The sequence below is a fragment of the Misgurnus anguillicaudatus genome, chromosome 18 (assembly GCF_027580225.2).
Source record: "Misgurnus anguillicaudatus chromosome 18, ASM2758022v2, whole genome shotgun sequence".
Taxonomy (NCBI): Eukaryota; Metazoa; Chordata; class Actinopteri; order Cypriniformes; family Cobitidae; genus Misgurnus; species Misgurnus anguillicaudatus.
Window position 1 is genome coordinate 38,418,392 of NC_073354.2, and position 23,327 is coordinate 38,441,718.

Consider the following 23,327-nt stretch of genomic DNA (forward strand, 5'->3'; position numbering starts at 1 on the left):
TGCTTGTTTTAGGCCAATTACAATATTGACATCATCTTGATGTTGTTTTTACAACCATTAATAGAAAAAATTGCGTGCTAACCATATTACTTTGCAAATGTGATGGGAAAATAATGATACAGTGCAACCGATATTACATTGCCTAAAATGGGCCTATCTGTCTTGATGTAAAATACGATTTATCTATTTTTGTATCGATTTTGGGGTGATGTATGACCGGGCCATCTTTATGAGATTCACTTGCATAATGTCCTAGTGGAAGCAGTAGACGCACAGCGTGAGCTACGCTCATTAATTCATTATTAATCCAGAGTAACATGATGTTAACATAAAAAGCACTGCTGTCATTTGTCTAAGTGTCTGTAATTAATGTACACTTCATCTAACAGACGATTTGAAGGTGCAAGTACAAAAGTAGAGATAACAGTCTGTTTGATCATTCTGAGTCATGTAAAATATGCAGATTGCAGCAGGAAAAAGACTGCAGATCAGCAGATCATCATGCTACTAACAGATTGCACGCACTAAGTAAAGAGGGTTTTAGAAAAATCAACAGCACTAATGATGAAATAATGCATGGCCGTGTGTCACAATTATCTAACGGTAATACGTTTAGATTTCATTTACGTCTGTGCTGCTCAAATGTTTACTTTTAGTCTGTATGGTTTGATTCGACCAATCACAGATAGGGCTTTTAATATAATGTTCCGACATCGCAATGTGTGCATCTGCAATAGTCATACGGTGTTGTAAGGTACTAAACGTATATGTATTGAGTTCATAATTTTTTACTAAGCCTTTTTGCATGTAAATGAGAAAATGAGGAGCACAACTATTCATCTTAAGTAGCCATACGAAAAATGCAAAGTTGCTTTCTGCAAGCATTTCATTTTCTGTGAAGATGCAATTCCCTGCAAATTCATTTTTAGAATAAATCATTATATCTTTATTAGAGATATTCGTGTTATTTGGTGAAGTCATCATTAATAATTTATACCTCAATATACATTGCAGGAAAACAAAATATAGCACTGTGAGGCAAATACAGTGCAAATGTGAAATTATGACTTAATTTGCTCATCTTAATCAAAACATATGTAAGAATCAAAATTAAGATTTACAGTTTCTTCATTTTTTAATTGATAACATGAAAATAAAATATTTGTATTTTGTTACGCAGCATATTTTATTTGGTTCACAACTTGTGTATAGATCAGTGGCGGTGACTTCTTTTTTTCGAGGGCGCACAATGCAAACTTCGTCTCAACATGTATGTGTGGTTCGTCATTTCAAAATATGTGTTCTGCGCGTCAAGTGAACCTATGTGCATCACGTGTCTTGTCAAAATAAGTGCCTGCTGCAGATGCGTCTAAAGGGTTTATGATAAAAAAGGCACTCGCGTTTGCCAGATACTCACATAATTTCATGTGTAATCAGAGTTTACTGTTAAGGGAGTGTCTGGCATGTATTTTGGGAACGTGAGCGTCTCTTTTATCATAAATGGTTTTGACGCGTCTGCAGCAGGCACTTATTTTGACAAGACATGTGATGCACATAGGTTCACTTGACGCGCAGAACACATGGGTGATTCTCACGAAAACTTGGTTTTAAAAATGTCAAGCATGAAAATGTAAAAATTGCTTAAATTTACATTTTTTCCCAACAGACATTGAAAAACAAAGTCTGGAGTAAATGGGAACATTAATTTAAAAACTTTTACTTATCATTTAACACTTTTTGTAACATAATTTAAAAAATTTGTCCTAAAAAAATCTCATTACCGCAACAGTCAGAAAACATCAACACTGACATATTTTCAAAATGACATGACAAACCTGAAAGAACATAATTTGGAGATTCTGCACATGCATTTAAAATCAAAGTATTATGCTTCTAATAATTAAATTAACATTTAATAAGCATCTGTTGCGGTAATGATAATCAAAATGTCGTGTAAGCATTCTGACAAAACAATATTTCAAATTAACTGTAAAAAAATTATCTTACCTGGTAGCCATCTTGAAGTAACTGGTCCATGTGCTTGGTCACTCAAAATCAAACTTTATTAAAATTCTGTATGTGTGCTTGAACTGTTCTCAAAAAGTGTTGCGGAGGATGAGAACATCAGGCATGGACACATCATTTTCCTCATTTTTCTTCATTATTATTATACATAAATATTCAGTAAATATTTTTTCTGTCATCTAAAGTAGTCTAGCAAAACATCCATTTATTTATTTTCTTAATATTTTTGTGTTAATTTGATTAAATTACAACATAACGCATGTTCAAACACAGCCGGACACATTGCGGTAATGAGAATTACAGCAGAAAATGAGATAAAATTTCCAATTATAAATTCTTATGTTGAAATTACACATTGTGCAAGGTAGAACACAGTATTGTGTTAATTCTGATGCTTTTTAATGTTACTATATTACACATTTTAAAGCAAAAATCATTAGTGCCGTGTTGTTTCAATGGTTTCGTGAGAATCACCCACATATTTTGAAAACATGAGGAACACACATGACTCTCCGAACACTTATTTTGAATTTGCGCCCCTCGGATGAGCAGTCACGAGCCGCCACTGGTATAGATGAACTATTTTTCGTGATAAATACAGCCATAGATGCTGGAATGGTGTTATAAAAATAAATAAATATAATTTATTTGTTTCAAAATCTTTCGAAAGAAGGCTGTTAAATCCAACACAATCTCGTGGCAATTTGAACTTATTTTACGAGGTGGCTGATACGTATTAATTCGTGCAGCCACATTATGTTTTTGAACGACTTGCTTTTCCCCTCTTTTATTTCTAATAATTATTGTACGTTTTTGTATGATTTACTTTGTACGAATTTGGCAATTTGTAAAATATGTACGAATTCCTGTAAGATCAGGCTTGTTAAATCGTACGTTTCTGATGCCTTGAAAAACTGTAAGCTGAAGTTAGAAGTAGTTCAGAGATCTTGTTTTATGTTCTTTCTCCCTCGAGTTTAAAGAGTCACAAGTTTTACATTCAGAGTAAACGCAGGATAGTCCGTCCCGCACAGCTGAAGACTCAAAGTGACATTGATGAGAGAACAGCAAAGAGTACCAGACAGAGAAAGAGACGAGCAGAGAATGAATGAGACAGTGTGCCGGCTCACCGAGTCGAGAGTGAAATCATAAAAATCCTCGTGTCAGTGCAGCAAATGCTTACATTGCTCCTCTTTATAAAAATACCTGTATGTGTGTGTGTGTGTGTGTGTGTGTGTCCTTGCTCCACGGCTTGATCTACAGATGTGGAATATGGGGGTCATGGAATTGCGGAGGCTGTTGTTGCTAGGATACTGTTGCCGGGATGTCTTTGTCTGTTGGAGATGGTGATGTCTATAGAAGTAGCATTAACTGTGAGGTCACACAACCCACACACAATTACACAATCTGAAGTGATGCTATTTTTAGACGACACCTTGACTGCTTGCTCATTTAGAGGTTGAATTAGTTTTGAAGAGATGGAAACATTGCATTGTGTTTGTAAATGAAAGTAATGCTGCTAAGTCTGTGTGTGTTTCAGACAAGTGACTGATATAAATACTGCTGCATAATACTTCTTAACATCTTCACAGAAAGCTTGAGTTTGATTTAACAAGTACATCTATTAGCTGGATTTTCCTGCGTTTGTCACTTTAGAGGGATGTTTTCACCACGCTTGTCACGTTATATTTTTGGATTGTCTTACTTGTAAAGCACAGATGTGATGCTGTGACTGTAACAAGGTCTTCTATAATTCTGCTGTTTTAGGAACTGAAGTTTCGGTAGGTTCCGCAAAATCTGTCTTCCATTATTTTAGTGAAAAATGTAGATTTCCAGTAGGCTTTGAACTCATGTTTAACACAATTCTTCTGAGGACCCGTTAGCTACACTGACAAATCACTGGAGAAAATAGCTAAGAACTACAAGGATTTAATTTAATGCAACCTAATATGACAAAACGTCTAACTGAAACAACATATAATTGTAAACATTATGAACAATGAAATAATGTAAAAAACGTTAGTCAAAGACTTCATAACAGACATATCAAGTTAAACTAATAGTATACAAACACTGGAAACGTTTACTCAAAACAAAACTAAACAAAATGCCAAATCTCAGTTCTCAATAATAATATATTAATTTGTCAAACAAGTATAAGGATTTTAATAATTATTAAATTCATACAATGGTCAAGCAAACTGTAATTTAACGCATTTGGTTTATTTTCTGGGCTAATCTGCTTGGTATGTTTTACCAATAAAGTGTAAACAGAATTTTATCTTTTAATTCAACTTACATATCTTAATGCATTAAGAATAAAGGCCTGGTTTCACAGACACGGCTTAGCTAAAGCTAGACTATGCCTTAGTTAAAATAAGATGTTTAAGCATCTTTAATAAACATGCCGTAGAAAAAAATTGTTACTGGTGTCTATCTTAAGACAAATCACTGGCACTGGCTTATTTTAAAATCTAACATTGAAAGTTCTTTTCAATTGAGACAGCTCAAACATCTATGACTATAGTCAAGGACTATGGGCTTAAGCCTTGTCTGTGAAACTAGGGATAAGCATAAATCTCATTAAGTAACGAAGTGATGTTAATACAGCAATCACATAGCTCTAAGATAACACATGCCTTGTATTAAGTCATGCTCAGTTAAACAGACAATTATGATTATAGAGGAAGTTTACAGATTTCCAACCCACTTTGTATTGTTACAATGTCTGTAATATATGTAATCTGTCATCTGGCAGAGTATTGTCAAGAACTAATTGGGAATTTAAGTTAAAGTGTTAACATTGTCCATTCAAATACCCCAATTTATTGTAAAAATATAACGTGGGTTGAAAATCTGCAAACTTATGCTTTGAGGCAGTGAGTGCAATATATATATAATGTTTGGCAGTCTTGTCTGTCCATCTAGTTGCCATCATCTGAAGTCTCTGAGAGTGTAGGCGTCATCTGAAGTCTTTACAAGTGAGGCTGGATCCATACTGGACCTTCTGTAACTTGTATGGGTATCCTGATAGAAACAGGAAAGCAAAAGGATTACCATAGCTGCTGTTCATATTATTTCAAGCAAAAGATGATCATGTGCACTTGTTTAATACTTTTCATAACTTAAGAACAAGGTTATAAAATGTGTTATGTGAATGCTTGGCTAAAAAGGTAGGACTTTTTCTAGATTTACACTGGAAGAGTTTGGGAGTAAAATGTGAAAAAGCTCTGCCTCCTTTGGTGGACTTTGACTCCTGGGTACTACCAAGAATTTTGTGACCTTATTAAGCAATTATCTGGTTCAAATCACAATCTGATTTTTTCTGGATTCCTTAGTAAATTTGTCCTCATTACTTGGGGAACCGAGACAGTCTCTATGGAACAAACTACATATGCAATAGTATCATTAAGTTGGAGGAACAAGCCATCATAACTATAATTTACAATGCCATTCAAAGGTTTAGGTTCAATTTTTTACGTCTTTTATTATATGAACATATTGTAAGTTGTAATTAATGCTGCCTTCACGTGCTATCGTAATTATGGTAAATAGCAAAATCCCACTTGGAAAATGCACATGAACACCCCTCATGTGGTATTTTCCACTGGGCAACTCGTAAAATATTTTGATGCCCGAGTTGCCGAGATGAGATTACCTTTGACCTTTTCAAAATGGCGGAGAGCAGCAGCAACGTCGTGAATGGTTGAATGACAACAAAAGCAATGGTAAATTCTAGTTCACAAATGGAAAATGCACTTGAACACAACACGCTGGTAAATACCAGTTCACAAATGGAAAATATCATCTTTCCCATAGCACGTGAAGGCAGCATTATTCCTGTGATCAATGTTGAATTTTCAGCATCATTACTCCAGTCTTCAGTGTCACATAATCTATCAGAGTTCATTCTAATACGCTGATTTGCTGCTCAAGAAATATTTTCAATTATTATCAAAGTTGATTGTTGTGTTAACAAATTGTTTAGTGTTACCTTAAAATGGTAAGTTGCACTTCTGTTTGTTAGAAGTGAGAGTAAAAATTTTGTTTTGCAACACAGAAATTACACTTAATTTCATATTTTCAAAGAAAACAGATCATCTACTTTGTGATAATTTCACAAAATTTCTGTTTTCACTGTATTTTTGTCAAATAAATAAATCACAGCCTTTTGAACAGTAGAGTTTAAGTTTGAGGTCTTACTTACTAACCATATGGTTCATACAGCCCATTAGAGATGTTTTCTGACAGGTTTGCTTGAACTCTGCTGCATGGCCATCAGCATAGACAAATCTACGAACATAGCATGCAACTTGTCACAGAGCAAACCATATTTAGGATGCAGTACAAAAGGAAACAAGCAAGAGTAGAGTTGAAACGTTAAAAAGGATGGTATACAAAAAATAGAATACACAAAAATAGCTGAATTTTATGTTTTTAGGTTTATTTATTCATTATATATTGCACAGTGTCACTCACGTTTGTCAAAACCTTCTTTAAATAACTGTAATAATTTTTTAAAGGAAATAACAAGATGCAAGATTACGTTGTGAAGTGCATATGTGATTGAATGAGCTTTTTCAACTCACCTGAGTTTACAACATCTCTCTGTCAGCACTGCAGCTCCATTCGAAAATGCAGGAATCTTGAGCTTATTTTCTATTATGGGGTTATTTTGTCACTTCTGAAGTCAGAGAACAACTTTTTATCTATATTGGTTTACGATAAAACATACTTTCAGCTAATTTTGACGTCCTAGAAGTTGCTACTGCCTAACGTAACAGTACATCCATAGACTGTGAGTAAATCGCATATTTTAGGATAAACAAATTAACATGCTTCCAATAATGCATTGACACCCTTTAAAACGCTTTTTAAACCTCCCAATGACACATTTAGATGTTCTCAATCGCCCAAACTTTCATAAACAAGCGCTAAAACTATAGCGCTAGCACCATGCTAACGGATATGCTAACGGACTTTTCTCGAAGACACAAGCCATTTCAGTGAGGTAAATATTGAACAAAAGCGTATCAAGTAGGTGTCAACCACAGTTGTGTGTATTATTTTTGTAATTTGAGAGACAAAACTTACCTGAAAAAGTGAAGAAAACCATAAGAGACACGGAGCTTTGTCGCTTTCTGTTGTTCCTAGTAGCCTCGTTTCCATGGTAACTCACGTCACTCCAACGGATTTAAAGAGGCAGTAACGTTCAGCACCCGCAGCATACACACACAGCATTTACATAAATAAACATCTTAGAAAACTACATAAACATTTTTAATCGCATTAAATTATTATTAAATCGTGAATTTAAAACTTTTGGTTGTTCTATGTCATATAGGACAATTTAATCTTTTTCTATTTAATCTTTTATTTAACTTTTTTTAACTATTACGCTAGTATTTTCTAACCCTAAGATTCTAAACCTGTATAAATTTATTTGCTCTAATGAACACGCTGGAATCTTGAGAAATGTTCGCAATTCAACCGCTCAGGAGCCACATTCACTTACATAGTATTCTTTTGTCCTACTATGAAAGTGAATGGGGCCTAACAATTAAATTACAAACATTCCCCAAAATATCTTATGTTCATCAGAACAAATACATTTATACCAGGTTGTAGCAACATGAGAGGGAGTAAATGATGACAGCATTTTAATTTTGGGTGAACTATTCCTTTACTGCTCAACGTTATGGAGCAATATGCACATGTTGTTTTTCCATTTCTGAGTTGGGTGTGTAAGTCACCAAATCGAACTTTATATTATCTTTTTATCTAAAATATAGTACAATTTTGTTGTATTCCAAAATCCTACAACATGCCCGACTTGAAAACTTTTCTTTACAAAGAAAAGTTAAAGTATAACATAGTGTTACAACTAATCCATAAGTTTACAAGATAATGAAAGAAAACAATGTAAATTTCATTAATCAAAATGAACTGTAAATACAATATCACATAATTGACAATTATGATTTTTTTTGTGTGTGTGGCTATTTCAAAAATACTTTTCATATGCACTAACCCATAATAGAAGAATGCTTATGAGGGAGACATGGATCGCTACAGTATGTGGATATATGTTATAAACAGAAACAACATTCACATCTAACATGTAGATAGAATAGTATTTAATTATTTGTGTTTAAACCCCACCAATGGGGTTCTCTGTAATGTTTGCACTTCTGTCAGTTTAGCTAAATAAAAATATATCTGGACTTTATAAGGACTATATGCATGCACACGCAAAATCTAAGCTGAGCCAGTTCATATCAGTATACTACTGTTGCTGCTCATCGAGATTTGTTTGAGAGTGAAGGAAATCCCTGAAAAATCAGCATAGAACAGCATCATTCCCATGCTGGTTTGGTGCTGGTTTAGCTGGTGGACACCAGCATATCAGCACCAAACAAAATATGCTGGTCTTGCTGTATTTTTAGCAGGGTATGCATGCGCTCGCGTATTGAAGTTGCTTTATCGCATAATGCGCCCTCGGCATTAAAATAACAGAAGAGAGGTATGTTATATCTAAAAGCTGCGAGTGGGGACTGACCTTTGCGCTTTGGTCTGCCCATTTTGAGAAAGAGGGAGTGATAGAGAGGGTAATTTAACCGGAGCAGCTAGGCTACTTGCGTCTCTGTGGCGCGTGATCAACAGAAGACAAGCCGCTGGCCCTGCATGATGGAGCAGTCCATGGCAAAAAATCAATGCCGTATCGGCCACCAACGTGCGTCGGCCCACCAGCAAAATGCCCAATTACCAACACAGTCATGCCTAAAAAACAGACGTTATAATTACGTTTTATTCCAACGTTATGATTACGTTATTTTGACACCTGAATAAAACGTTTCACAAATGGTTTATTTTGATCTGGTTTTATTTTCGTAGTAAACAGACGTGATATTTACGTTTTATTCCAACGTTATAATTACGTTTTTTTAACACCTAAATAAAACGTCTCAAAAATGGTTTATTTTGGTCTGGTTTTATTTTCGTAGTAAACGGGCGTGATATTTACGTTTTATTCCAACGTTATAATTACGTTATTTTAACACCTAAATAAAACGTCTCAAAAATGGTTTATTTTGGTCTGGTTTTATTTTCGTAGTAAACGGACGTGATATTTACGTTTTATTCCAACGTTATAATTACGTTATTTTAACACCTAAATAAAACGTCTCAAAAATGGTTTATTTTGGTCTGGTTTGGTTTTCGTAGTAAACAGACGTGATATTTACGTTTTTTTACTACCTAAAAAAAAACGTACTAATTAGGTGCTTTTACAACGTATTAAAAACGTCCTTTTTTGGTTACATTGTTTTTCTAATTTAGAGTGTCGTTTTTAAAACGTTTTTAAAACGTTGTGCTGCAACATTACCTAATTACAACCAAAATACAACGTTGTGAAACGTTGTAAAAACGTTTTGTGTTTGCTGGGATGTTACTTCAGACAAGCACGTGCAGGTCGCGGTTTCTGTTTGCGTCATCACATTATTTTTCCCGAAAAACCACTTTTGGGCCATTTTCGGCCGAAAATTTTCGGTGGCCGAATATTCGGTGCATCCCTACAGGAAAGTATTTTCATGAATGAATGAAGGATGCGGGATGTGTTTGAGTTTCGTCAACATAATCAGCTCGTTTATATAATCCTGAAAGACGTGAGAGAGTGATAAAGTGTAAACAGGTGTTTATGAAATGAATTATCGTATGGAAATACGAGACTTATAGTTATCGTTTCTGTTTGTCAGTCAGTGATTGCACACTTTCCTTTCACCGACAGATGCTTCCATCTTTCTTTATAGCCCTTTTTACACAAAGATTACGGAAAATAGACAAAAGATGCGCCGTTTGATTTTTGGTTCATTCACACTCCCAATGATTTTTACGGAATCTATGCGTGCTTTCCCACAGATACCGTAAAAATCAACACGTGATGTATTTAAAGTCCCGCACTTGGTAGGTTTTTTCACAGTGTCTGAAGTTTGATAATTATCGGTGATTTCTTTCTGGAGAAACCATACATGTGCATTTTAGTTCATGACGAGATCATAAGGAGCGCGTGATGCACTGTTCTGTCGTGAATGATCTCTGATCTCTGCTTCAGTCCAGTTTGCCGACATTTCATGCCATTTCCAGTTTGCCGACATTTCTTGCCATTTCTTGTTTGTCGACATTACTCGTTGTAAATGTTGATCTGCATGTCAAAAAGCTAAACCATAACTTCTGGTTACTGCATTTTTTCTGCCACACAGAATGCTTTCCGCAAATGTTACGGCAATGTTACTAGGTCCTCTTTACGGGCGCGATCCCAGAACATTTATGTGTTACATTTACTCTCTGACAATTTTAAGGATATTTTCTGGGACCAAAGTGCTGTGTGAATGGGGTTTATGTGTGTTTCAAGATCAAACACTTAAAATGTTGGAAATCATTTTTTCATTTTAATGTAAGTGTATGTGTTTGAAATGATGGAGCAGGTGGTTTGTTTGAGATGTGTGAATGTGTGATCAGGGGGATGGGTGTTAATGTCTCAGCAGACTTCTGTCTGTGTGTGTATGAATGACAGAAGGTTCCAGGGAGTCTTTGGGGGAATGAATTCACAGAGCTTGGAATGTTTGGAATTCTGTATGTAGTGAACCTTAAACATTGATGTAAGGGTGTGTGTGTGTGTGTGTGTGTGTGTGTGTGTGTGTGTGTGTGTGTGTGTGTGTGTGTGTGTGTGTGTGTGTGTGTGTGTGTGTGTGTGTGTGTGTGCGTGTGTGTGATGGCAGACCTTGCTTTCTTTGATCAGTAAGACTGACCCAAAAACTTCAAATAGATCAACCTTCTAAAGGACATGACCATCCAATAGCACAAACACTCTCTGTTCAGTCATCTAAACCAGAATTATAACAGAAATTACTGAAATAATTCGCTTTAATTACTTTTCAGGGCTCGAAATTAACCTTTTTAGTAGGTAGCACTGGTGCTCCCAAATTTAAAGTTAGGAGCACCAGTAAAAATTTGTGAAAATTATAGGAGCACCACAACTTCATCATCCTGAAGATTAAAAGCTTGAACAATCAACTTGATCTAAAATTATTTGCCACACACTTGTGCTTGGGCAATTTTTAATATGCTTAAAACATATAGGTTCACAGGGCCCTATAAAACATTTAATGTTATTTTAAATTTTAAATTCATTTTTTTGTTTTTACAAATCTCATTTTTTCCGTTAAAATTTTTCTGGATTATGTATTTTCACTTTTCATTTTCTTTAACGGTTAATTACATTTTATTTACCAAACAGCATATTTTATAAACTGAATTCATAAAATTGTATAATTGTAAAAATCAAATAAAAATAAAACAAATAAATTTTCATCAAAACATTGCATTTTTATTTTTTGTCAAAGTGCTGCATAACAAAACTTTGTTTGAATTAAAAATAAAAGTACAAATATTTTTGATTAAATTGCTTCAGAAAAAAAATTTAAACTCATTATGTTTTGTTATTTTTAAAGTAGGTTTTACTATACAATAGTAAATTACTATTGCCTACTTTAAAAATAACTATACTATTAGTAATATATTTTTGTCAACTTTATTACAGTTAACAGACTTTTATTTTGATGGGTTGTCAGTTTGTATTTGACGATTGCATTTCTCAATGAAACAAATAAATCTGTGTGAACTCTGACAACGGCTCTAAATATGAACTTCATGTATTCATATCTTCAGATGCTAGGTGTAAAGTTTCGTTGGTCTCTATAAGACATTCGCTAATTATTGACAATATATGCGAATGTTTTGTAAATAATTAAAACCGGTCGCCCCACAACAATTATTTGTACTCGCACAAACGCTTCCAAATATATTTTGAGGTCGCACTAATTAAAATGTGCCATTTTTCGGTGTGTCCTTTTAAACACAAATGAGCTGATCTCTGCACTAAATGGCAGTGCCGTGGTTGGAAAGTGCAGATTAAGGGGTGGGATTATCCCCTTCTGACATCACAAGGGGAGCCAAATTTCAATGAGCTATTTTTCACATGCTTGCAGAGAAAGGTTTGCCAATACGAAGTTGATCTTTTTCTAGGTTGATAGAAGCACTGAGGATTCAAATATAGCACTTAAACATGGAAAAAGGTCAGATTTTGGCCTCTTTAAAGGAACACACCACCGTGTTTCAATATTTTACTATGTTCTTACCTCAACTTAGACAAATGAATACATCTCTATCTTTTTTCAATGCGTGCACTTCATCTTTGTACAGCACGTCGTGAATGTGTTAGCATTTAGCCTACCCCCATTCATTCCTTAGGATCCAAACTGGGATGAATTTAGAAGCCACCAAACATTTCCATGTTTTCCCTATTTAAAGACTGTTACGTGAGTAGTTACACGAGTAAGTATGGTGGCATAAAATAAAATATGCCGATTTTGTAAGCGAATAAAAATAAGAACTATACTGTATGGGGGAAGCGCACTTAGTTTGCAACACTTGGACCTCGGGCGCAGTAATATTGATGGAAGTTTAAGCACGGGGGGGAGTAGTCAGGAGTGATGATGTTAATGCACGCTGAGGTCTGCAAACTAAGTGCTCAAAAAATGGTTATGATTATTATATACAGTATTTCAGTTGCTTTAAGATCACTAAAACCTTTAAATATTAAACTATGACATTAACTGAGTGTGTAAAGGATGCTGTGCTTTACCTTTCTAAAAGATTTAAGTTATGGTGTTCACCTAGTGGACATTCAGAGGTGCAAAAAACCCTTAGACTTTTCTGTAGAGAGCAGAAGATCATCTGGATATTTGACCTGAGCCTGTAATAAACCACTTAGCAATTTGCTCAAGACACTTAAAACACCTTAGCAACTGAATCGCTACGATCCAACAACCCTCCAGATCACTCCAGTGTTATTAAGTGATTTTACACAAGCAGACGAGCAGCACTTCGATTTTCTTCAGATTTCAGCAATAGTCAAACAAATACTGTATGAATGAGTTGCTCACTGTTTATTATGGGAGTTAGATGAATGTCTGTGAGCTGGTGTATGTCTCTACAACATTTACATCACAGTAGTTGCGTTTCCATTAAAGATTTGTGCAAAACTTTAGCGTTATTTTATAAATATCAGCTGAAAACTATTGCGCAATGACGGTGTTACCATTAACCAATGTTATGTAAGGGATAATGTAGAGGCAACCGGTAGTTATTGGGAAATAAGCCCTGACAGTGTGATCAGGACCCGACGCGAAGCGGAGGGTCTTGTATCACACTGAAGGAGCTTATTTACCCGATAACTACCGGCTGCCTCTACATTATCCCGCTTATTACACGGCTACTTGTCACATAAGAAAAAAACTGGACATGAATTTGAAACATTTTATTGGCATATTTGTTTTAAATTAACATTTTTATCCTTCCGCGAAACTTTGCACAGATGCATAAAATGATCGTAATACCTTATTAAGATTCGCTGCTTCATACTTGTCTGTCTCCATTTTTTTCTCTTTTAGCCAGTCTTTGAGAAGTTTTAATGCCCATTCTGTTTTTTTGGTGTTGGCTTTGTAGCTGTCATGCTCTATTTTGTCAAGTTCAGTCTCAGTAAGCTCTCTGTGTCTTGTCGTTGTTCGTTCTTCTATCCACTGTTTAAATGTTTTGTTTTTTCCGTACATGTTAAAATTAAGGTCAAAATTTTCCATTCTTAATTGTGGTTGTCCAGTGTTTGTCACAAGATGGCGCCAAACAGTAATCTTTGTTGGCGCGGAGGGATTTAAAACATACAAGTAGTACCGGCTATGCATTATTACTTTGGAGCGGTTATTATTTGAAAAGAACGAACCTGCAAATGTCTCAACTGACCAATCAAAATCAAGCATTCCAGAGAGCCGTGTAATAAGCGACTATAACGTAATTTTGTGTTCTCGGGAAAACCGTTGCAATGGATGTGTTCGACCTCATACGGCGCCTCCCTGACCGACATATAGATGACAACAAAATACAGCAAGAGCGACTCGAAAACAGAGTAGTCGATTCCCAAATCGTTTTTGATGTCATGTGCTTGATGTCATGGTTCTGGTGGTGACACCACATGAAGTCAAACAAAACTCTTCTGTCTTGTCCTCCAATCAAACATACCGTGCCATACTTAAAAAACAATCATGTGACTTTTATGCACGTTAGGTGACCTGTAAATGCAAAAATTGCAGTTTTGCATTATTCCTTTTTCAAACCATGTCACCCGAGTGTAAAAACGTTTTAGCAACAGTTTTTGCAAAATTGTCGTGTGGGCACATTTTCAATTCACTATTTCAATTTGTGCAGTTTAAAGGGTAATGGAAACGCATCAAGTAACGGCGTCATTTCTTGATACATGCGTGTCTGAATTCGGTTCGCTTTGGATTCAGATCTCCAAAAGACCGTATGGATGATGAATCTTTGCAAAATGTCAAGTATGCCAAAAATGGCTGATGGCCTTTAAACTCTCAAAGCACAGTGAGAAAAAGACAACAAAAGGACAGATGTGGTCATTCTTTAAGAAATCCAAGAATGGAAGAGCCATCTGTATGCGTGTTATATACGATCAGATGACAACTGCAACAGCATTGTGTGCCTGTGTGTTGATAATTTATATTCTTAGCAACGTTAACACTCTAAATATGATCGAAATGCTTATTTGCACAGTTGGATTTACGCACACATGTTCAATGCAGGGCCAACAGACAGCGCTATTTTCAGATCTCAAATGTCACTTTTGCAGCCAGGCGACCCGACCATTTGTCACCGATCCAACAGGCGAGGTTTGAACTCGATAACATGAACAGTTTTCTGTGTGTTCATATCTTTTTTTTGTGTTTGTCCACTGTAAGAACTTGAAGTGTATTAGTCAGAAAGACAGAAAAAAATGATTACAAAATGGTCTGGGCAGTAAAAAGGTCTTAATAGGGTCTTTCACACCGTTTAGTTTGGGTGCTAATTTGCCAGAACGAGTACTGGGGCGATTTCCCGAGAACTAAATATTCCCCAGTACCATTTCCCGGTTGCATTCGCATCGCCAGTTGGGACTTTGAAGTGACTAAAGTAAAACACTGTGATTGTGTGTATGTTTGAGGATCCCAACCAGCACGACAGATGCAAGACATCTGTATCTTTTTAACCAATTGCTGAACACACATTAGTGAGTTTGTATAACATTCAATTCAATTCAATTTTATTTATATAGCACTTTTCACAATTTGGTAATTGTATCAAAGCAGCTTTACATTAATAGAAGCAGTGAAAAGCACAGAAAATCGACAGATAGCACAACATAATACACGATAGCACAAGCAGCTAAATTTGCTGCGGCTATAAATCAACATTAAAGCGAATGTATTACTAATGTAACGTATAGAAGTTAAGCCCAAGAAGGCTGCCTCCCCGGGTTGAAAAACCCCCTAGGAGAAAAAAACCCCAGACTTTTTAGCAGGGGAAGTAAAAAAAGTCCTAGGAGGGAAAAACCCTTGGGAGATATATATATATATTCATTGAAACGGATAAGGAGATTAAGCGGGTTCTGCTGGTGGTCGTTGGTCAGGCATCAGCTGGACATCACGTTGAAGAACAGCCAGTAGATCAGAGGTGTGCCGACTTTCACATTTACCGGAACTGGATCTGTTTGTCTCATTGTCCTCGGGATCGAGGAAAAGACAGGGAGAGAGAAACAAAATCTTATTAGCGTAGGGGACGTTCACATGTAAAACAAGTGTCACACAGTGATGTGGTTTAAGTCAGTTCGGTTCCGGACAGGCTAACTTTCTGTAAGTGTATGAATGACTTCTCTGTGCCTGTGCTGATTCACTCTCATGTCATCTCGCAGACGCAGTCGCAGTGGTGTGTTGCAGTCATTGGCTAGATGACTGCTTCAGTAGCGTTCAGCCCTTAGCAACCAGAGAGATGAGTGACAGGCGAGATTCATGTGGACCGCACACAGTTTTGTCATCATATTATTTCTTCATCTTTATCTCTGAGACACACAGCTTGTATTTTTTATCAGCACATATTTGTTCTGTTTGCTTGTATATATCTGTCTGCTAATATTCAGGGTTGTTATGAACATACAATAGAGACGGTAGACTGATTTATTGGTCATGCCGGTAATTCTTAGACCTGTCGCTGAACAAAATGTGTGTCAGGTCTGAAATATACAGATGACCTACAGATGTTTAGTCCTGTTTTACTATTACTGCTGCTCATACTTGATGATTTAAACCAAGGGCAACCTTACGGTCTCTCTCGTGAAGCCAACACAGAAGTGATTTAAACTGCAATTCATCAACTGGCCGCTAGACACTGGGAGTCAATCTCATAGACCCCTATGTTAAAATGCACTTTACAGCAGAAATACATATGTTTACAGCCTGGTACAAGAAGTGTTTTTGGTCTAAATAGCTAATTTTGCCTTTCATGAAAACTGTTAGGGCGGTGAATGTTTTTTTTTGTAGCTCATCCTTTTAAATTATATTAAGCCTTAACGTTCTGCATAATTAAGGGCGTAGCCACTTGAGTGGCGGGTCACCTCAGCTCCACCCACGTGCCTATTTTCAGTTATCTGCGAGTTATGGCAGGCTCCGCCCACTTTGGGCTTAAAAACGCTCTTCAGAAACCTATGGATGATGTCATGGACCCTACGTTTTATAAAGCCTATGATTGAAACACACCCAATCTTCTATAGCTGGGGTCCATGAACCACTGATGGTTCTGGGGGAAACTGCATGGGGTTTGTGAGTTGCTGAAAAATGAATCAATTACAGTTCAATCATAAAATACTTACTACACTGCAAAAAAATTATTTTCAAGAAAAAAATGTGTATTTTTGTCTTGTTTTCAGTAAAAATATCTAAAAAAAAATTTAATTAAGATGCTTTTTCTTGATGAGCAAAAAGATCCAAGAAAATAAGTCGTTTTTGGACCAAAAATATCAAATTTAAGTGAGTTTATGCATAAAAAAAGCAAAAACATCTGCCAAAGGGGTAAGCAAAAAATCCTGAACATTTTTCTTAAACACTAAATTCAAGAAAAGTTTGCTTACCCCATTGGCAGATCCCTTTCTTGTTTTATGCACAAAATCACTTAAATTAGATATTTTTGATCTAAAAACTAGACTTATTTTCCTTCTTTTGCTCATCAAGAAAAAGCATAATTTAATAATTTTTAGATATTTTTACTGAAAACAAGACAAAAATACTAAGATTTTTTTTCTTGAAAATCATTTTTTGCAGTGTAAGCAAACTATATATATTTTATTTGTTTAATCTGCATGTCATGTGAGCATTACACAACATTACAATATATCAGAAAACTGAGTACTCATGCAAAATGTACATTTAATGTACCAATAAAAGAAAATTACGACAAAAAACGACAAAAACGATCTATTCATAAGTAGTTGGATGCTTGAACATATTGAGTTTACTCGCTTCATTCGTGCAGAAAATTCTAGTCATTCGAGACATTCACGCGTAGATTTGCGTAATGGGAGGGGCTTATATAGCTAAAATTTAGTAAATTTACCAGATTGTTCGACCTCCTCACTCACTTTCTTCCAAACAAGATCCTTTCAATTCCCGCAACAGTACGAAGATGTCTCGTGTAGCGACGATGATTGTCCTCCATTGTCATTTTGTTTTTCTGCCTCCGTTCGCTTCCTGTAATCACATCACTGCTAGAGCAAGCTCCTGATTGGTTAACGCGTCGCTAAAAGCCGCCAAAGTTTAAAATATTCAACTCGTGCGGATCACGCGGCAATGCTCAATTCGCACGGAGCGCGCCACCCGCACCGTGCCATTAGCGATTACCGCGCTATTTGCGCTTACCGCGCCACAGGATGCCCATTCACGTCTTGCATTGACTTAACATTTAAATCACTTGCGCTTGCCGCCTCTTGCGCGGCTGGTGTGAACACACCATTAGGTCCAGTAACATGTAAGGGAAAATGTATTGGCAGCGGGTTATCATTGCAGATGATATTTGCTCATTTTTAACCAGAGGTGTATAATACTTAAGTATTTTAGTTACATTTTCCAAGCATCTATGCTTTATCAGAGTGTTTGTCTTGGAAAAAAATTTCCTTTTTTTTACTAAAAAATGTTCACTACATTCTAAAGCATAGAATCATACTGTGTATTCATTATATATTGCATATTTAAATTGATTTAATGCCTAATTACATAAAAATTGTGTACTTTTACTTTTTAGTAAAAGTACAAAAAATGACTAGATGTTTAATGTACCTAAATATTAAATATAAACCAGAAACTTGAAATGTAGTGGAGTAAAAATTATGATAATATGTTATAGAATGTTTGTTTTCCAAAGAAAAACACTAATAAAATACGGATAATTGAAAATTTACTTTTATGTAGAAAGTAAAAATACTTAAGTACTATACAATTCTGTTTTTAACGAATGCAAATCTTCTGCGAGGAAAACCTGTTTACTTTTGGTTCTAAGATAAGACATTCAAATGTCTTTAACACACTATTGTCATATACGTTATTAAAAGACATATTTATATTTCATTTTTGTGTAATATTAAACTGTACCTGTCAAAATAATTTGCAGCATCCAGGTTAGCGTGTGTTATTAGTTTCAGGCGGTTGTTATCTTGGAATAACATACCTTGGAATGTCTCTGCTGGCCAATCAGAATCAAGCATTTTAGAGCGCCGTGTAATAAGTAACAACGGCGCATTCACACGGGGCGTAAGCGTGAACGCTTCCCATTCACTTTTAATGGGTGGCGTCATGCGTTGCCAAACTGAATTGTGGATCCGTCGGCACCGCGTCAGTGCCGTTGCTCGCGGCAGAAGTTGAACATTTCTCAACTTTTCAAGCGGCAACGCGTGCGTCAGCCAATCATATCGCCTTATGCAAATAACCTAGGCAGAGCCAGCCAATTACATTTACGGAAGACCGGAGCTTGTGTTGCGGCCACTGTGATTGGCTGTTGGGCACGCTTCAGACAAGCCTTCCGTTAAGCATTAACGCTTACGCCCCGTGTGAATGTACCGTAATAACAATATATAAAATACTACTGATACAAGTTTTTGAAGTTAAACATGCAAAAGTGCTATTAAATGAATAAAATATTTACTTAAAATCACATACTTTAAGTAAATAATTTAAGTCAAGGGAGTTTAAAAACCTTGATCTATAGACATTGATGGAGAAACTTATGCTATATCCAGACACCAGAATAGAGATTTAGGGGCTGCCGCACACATTTTCAAAAGTCTTTTAAGAAGTATACAACATTTATTTAATTGTATATTTTTGTGTGTCTCAGTCATTGCCATTTTACCTCGTCTGTCTACCTGTGCCCAAGCTAAAACCAGTTTTTGGTTTTGGGTGTATCAGCTATAATTCAGAAACCGAATCTCTGTAGTCTGTTTTACAGATAACAGTTACAGTCACACAGTGATGGACTGTGTCTCCAGATCATGAATGTTTTCATGAGATTTCTCAGTTTGTGAAGGTCAAAGTAAACGCAGAGCTCCTGCGACACACAGGAGGAGGTTTGAGAGATGAAAGTGGATGAGATGTTTCTGCAGATATGACTTTTATTAGGATTAATATTGATCATGAGCCCGTCGAGCGGTCAGATTATGTCTGGAGAACAGAGTAGAGAGAGACAGCAGACATTTTCCTCTTTGACCTTGAAACAAGAAGACATATATATTTCATGTCGTGTGGTGGCCTGTCCAGTTTTTTGACCCATTTATCTGTCTCCATTTAGTTTTACATTTACTTGTTGAGATATTAATCATTATTGTTTGCTCTTATCAGTTGTCAAATAGGGATGGACGGAGATCAGACTGTAGGATGGCTTTCCCTGCCTCTTACATCTCACACTTAACCTCTGGTTATAAATCTAAAGCACTAAAACATCCTGAGACGCTGAATATTAAACAAGAGCAGTGAGGAGGAAAATGAAGAGGGATTTCTGTTGCTTCAACATAATTCTGTATTCTGGTGTAAGTGCACGATCTCAGATATAATATCAAGCATATATAAAGCTTTATCTTGTTGAACGATCAATAAAAAGTTTTGAATTTTTTATGGTAAGTGCATCTATCAATTTGGCTGCACTTTGCATACATAAATTAGACTTTAATGTCACATTACCATAGAAGCACAAATTGCATGTTTTTGTGCTATGAGAAGAATTATTATGTCAGAAAACGAGTAATTAACATAATATTAATGTAATACACTCTCAGAAAAAAGGTACAAATGCAGTCCCTTTAGGTCCTAATATGTACCATTTGAGGTACCATAATGTGCACACTTTAGGTACAGAGATGTACTTTTAGAAAAGTAACCACCACCCAAATAATGCAAATAAATACTTAAGTACCATTTTCTGCATGAAAGAAATCAGAACATTTAAGTATACAAGTTGAGTGAATAATCAGGAGAGTTCTCCAAGAACTTCAGGAAGACCTTGCGTCAGCAGGTACTGTTGTTTCCAAGAAAACTATAAGCAATGCACTGAACCGCCGGCATCCATGCACGCTCACCATGCAAGACTCACGCATTGCTGAACAAAAAGCATGTTGAGGCTCAGTTAAAGTTTGTGAAAGAGCATTTGGAGAAGCCTGTAGATTATTGAGAGACTATAGTATGGTTAGATGAAAGCAAAATTTAACTTTTTGGCAGTCATTCTACACACCATGTTTAGAGAAGAAATGGCAATGCCCACCACCCCAAGAACACCATACCAACAGTTAAGTTTGGGGGTGGAAGCATCATGGTTTGGGGCTGCTTTTCAGCAAGGGGTACTGGCAGACTATATATTATTGAAGGCAGGATGAGTGTAGAAATGTATCGGGCTATTCTGGATAAAAATCTGCTGCCATCTATCAGAAAGCTGAAAATGAAAAGAGGGTGGACATTTAAGCAAGACAATGATCCCAAACATAAAGCCAAGGAAACAATCAAGTGATTTCAAAGAAAGAAAATAAAGTTGCTTGAATGGCTCAGTAAGAGAACTGAAGATCAAAGTTCATTAAAGAGGCCCAAGGAACCTTCAAGATTTAAAGACTATTCGTGTGGAAGAATGGGCCAGAATCACTTCTGAGCAATGAAGACGACTGGTCTCTCCAAACAAGAGTGTGTCTAGGAGCTGTAATCACCAACAAAGTATGAAATAAAGTGTGTTCAATACTTATTCTCCTGTGTCATTTCCCTCGAGTTATTATGACTTAACTTGTATACTTAAATGTTCTGATTTCTTGGTATGAATTCAATATTTGGCTTGATGGCTACATCTGGTGGAAATTTTGTGTCAATAGCCCACTTAGAAATCCCCTTACTAATAAAAATGCTGATGTGTCAAATACTTATTTTACCTGCTGTAAATGATGTAACAAATATCCGTATAAACTTTCAATGTATGCAGAAGAGATCCATAGAAAATAATTTGACGCTTTTCGATTAAATAGTATGACAGCTCACTTTTGTGGGGTTTTCCACTGTGTACAGTACCTAGTACCGATACCTACCTTTATTTACTGGGTAAGCCGTACTGATGCTAAAACGTGTAGACGTGTAACACTGCAGATCACTGACTTGTTAGAGGGAATTGTCACTAACAGCGTCATTACTAAATGCAAGATTAGCTTGCAAGTGATGTTGTTTGTCTGTGCTTCGTTGTACAAGTTTCCAAACTCCCTTATAGCAGGGAAAAACATCCACATGCCGAGAATCAAGAATACCATTCAAGCGATATGCTTCAATACTCCCAGTTTTACAATGATGTCATGGCACAACTGTGACAATAATGGGACATACACACCAAACGCAAATTCAACGATTTGTGCTAGTAGATTACATACAAAGTCAATCCAAAAATGCGAATAGACGCAAACTTGCGAGGAGTGATGCGAATGACGCAAATTGGGCGACACGATTGTGGCAAAAACGTCCTATTCCTTGCGTCTTTGCGCAAGTTGAAAATATTCAGCTCAAGTGAAAAATTTGTATGAGCCCCACCGAACTCCAATAGAAAACCAAGCTGTGCCAAAGTAAAGCGAGCTGAGCCAAGCCATGTTGTACTGTACCGGGCCGTACTATCCAATGGAAAAGCGCCATTTGTGTTTCACAGAAATAAAACAGCATATATTTAAATGAGGTTGCATAAATTATTAATTATTAAGGCAAATTGTTTGAAATACAAAACCATGACTAAATTGAATAGCCCTGCAGTGTTTTGTTTTTCAAGCATTCCCAAGCCTTTTGAAATCTCTTCATCTGCTGTTAAGAGCATCTGAGACTCTTCTCTGACCTCAATGATCTATAAATAGATTTGACTTTACATTGAGTTTCAGGATGAGTTTAGGACAGTGATTGGTCCATTAATTCTGTTTGAAATGAGATGTCAGTGTCGCTTGTGTTAATTGAGTTTTATGGTGGCAGTCCTGATAGACTCATCACTCTCTCTCCTGTACTGATACAATCACACTCGGCCGTCTCGCTCCATACACGCACACTCAACTCACAGGATCACTGTGTTTGAACATTCATACTGAATTTACAGTAAGATGCTTACAGTCAGACAATACAAAGATGAAAGTTAATAATGGATGGAGTTGAATGAATGATATTATGTTTCTGTCAATCCACTGATATTACTTCAAAAACTGTGTCTCTTCATCAATGTGGGCAGCCATTTATTTAACATCTTGAAGCCCTGGTGAACAACAGCGTGAAATATGAACATTTGAGGACAGATATAGGATTCGTAAAGACATAGTAGTGTCATAGTAGTATTTTTTCATAGAAATAAAATGGCATATGTGTTTTTTATATTACCATGAGTTTGTGCCTTTGGGTTAAATAAACTGGGTTAAAAATGTTAATATTTGACCCAACAATGGGTATATTTAACCCCACCTCCTTTTTAACCCAAAGCTGGGTTGAAAATAACCCAGCATTTTCACAACGATCATCATTCATACAGAAGAGAGATTAAAGCTGTGTAATTCTGTGTTTTTATGAAGCACATACATTTTCCTGAACTCATTTGTATGAAAATGACTTGGTTTTAAAGACTGGTTGTAATTCATCCGAACCCCTGTGGTTACCTTAAGTACACGGTGAATAGCGGTGACACATTGATTGACAGCTTTAAATCTCACCTCCTTGTCGTCTTTGTGAAGTGGAGTCTGTAATTGGTGCAGATGGCGTCTGTTAACAGCACTGCAGCAGCAGAACGCCTGTCAATCAATAGATGCACATCTGCTGCGACCCCACCCATAAGATCACAGTCAC

At 36.2% G+C, this 23,327-nt stretch overlaps 1 protein-coding gene and 1 long non-coding RNA gene across 3 annotated transcripts in view; one reads left to right on the top strand and one right to left on the bottom strand.

Moving 5' to 3' along the window:
- Positions 1–23,327, top strand: part of arhgap39 (Rho GTPase activating protein 39) — a 59,165-nt gene that overhangs the window by 3,168 nt on the left and 32,670 nt on the right. Inside the window, exon 1 of one of the 2 annotated variants that reach the window (XM_073856458.1) lies at positions 19,846–20,029. The exons of the other annotated variant lie outside the window; for it this stretch is intronic. The gene's annotated coding sequence lies outside the window, so the exon portion shown is untranslated. Of the gene's footprint in view, positions 1–19,845; positions 20,030–23,327 lie in introns of those variants that run through there. 2 annotated transcript variants of the gene reach the window in all.
- On the bottom strand, positions 3,934–9,462 carry LOC129422894 (uncharacterized). Its single transcript, XR_012358776.1, has 3 exons — positions 7,117–9,462; positions 6,612–6,706; positions 3,934–6,315 (listed from the first exon to the last, which is right to left on the bottom strand). It is a non-coding gene; the product is annotated as an uncharacterized lncRNA (long non-coding RNA).